This window comes from Zingiber officinale, chromosome 10B, assembly GCF_018446385.1.
Source record: "Zingiber officinale cultivar Zhangliang chromosome 10B, Zo_v1.1, whole genome shotgun sequence".
NCBI classification, from domain to species: Eukaryota; Viridiplantae; Streptophyta; class Magnoliopsida; order Zingiberales; family Zingiberaceae; genus Zingiber; species Zingiber officinale.
Window position 1 is genome coordinate 35,632,770 of NC_056005.1, and position 977 is coordinate 35,633,746.

The 977-nt window shown below is 43.3% G+C and overlaps 1 long non-coding RNA gene across 1 annotated transcript; it reads left to right on the top strand.

The window, feature by feature from the left end:
• Positions 1 to 352: 352 nt before the first annotated feature.
• LOC122028899 lies at positions 353 to 977 on the top strand. The gene is made up of 3 exons (XR_006124992.1): positions 353 to 377; positions 468 to 527; positions 843 to 977. It is a non-coding gene; the product is annotated as an uncharacterized LOC122028899 (long non-coding RNA).

Here is a 977-nt window from a genome sequence, read left to right on the forward strand (position 1 = left end):
CGACGATTCTTCTTTTCCCTTCTCTTCTTTGAGCGCCGGCCACCGGATTCCCCGAGCCACTGCCGGCCGAGCTCGTCACTCTGCCTAGCACCGGTGCCCTAGCCGTCTTCACAGCCGCTCTTCTCTCTGCCTGAGCTGAGATTTTGGTGACAAGATGAGGCTGAGCGCCACTGTCTGTGAGCCCTAGCCGGCCGACCGCGACTCCCTCCTTTTCCTCCTTCCTCCTCGTGCCTCTGAATTGGAGCCATGGTGTTGTTCCTCTCTGCACTAGTGCCGGTTGTCGTTCTCTTTGCTTCTGCCAAGTGCCACCGACCCCTCTTGTGAGCTAGGCTCCATCTCCTCTTCAGAGTAAGGGGTTTAAGTAAGGTAACGGCAAGGTGAGTTGGGTTGATGTTTGATCTGTAAACTCCATTGCTTGGTCTTGTTCTTGATTCGTTTAATTCCAATAGTAAGGTTCTTTTCTGCAGGGTTGTGTGATGTGGATCAACTAGCAAGGTTGGGAAGAAGGAAGTTGGATGTTTGTTTGGGTAAGGAACTGAATCCGATTAGACATCTAGTTGATAATCTTTAATTGATTTTGAATTCATTAATCTGTTGAGATTGGAGATTTGATTTCATTCCCAGTTGTGGATTTAACTAAAGTTTAGTTACAGATTTAGATTCATTAGTAATCATTTATTTGAGGAATTGTTAAGGTGGATTATGTTAACATAAAATGATTATCAGGTGTTGGATGAGTTTTGGAAGAAAAAGATGAGGTCATAAGATTGGATTTATTGAGGTTTCGGCTTGCATTATCCGATCTACGATAAACCTAAGTGTTGATTGTATATTTATTTCAGGGTTTTGATTTGAGACAAGAGCTCTGATTAGAGGACGTACAACACGATCTACATTGAAGGCGGGTACCTCTTGACTTATCTTTTATGATATTGTCATTGGATATGCATAGTATTTTATAACTACAAGCAATGAAC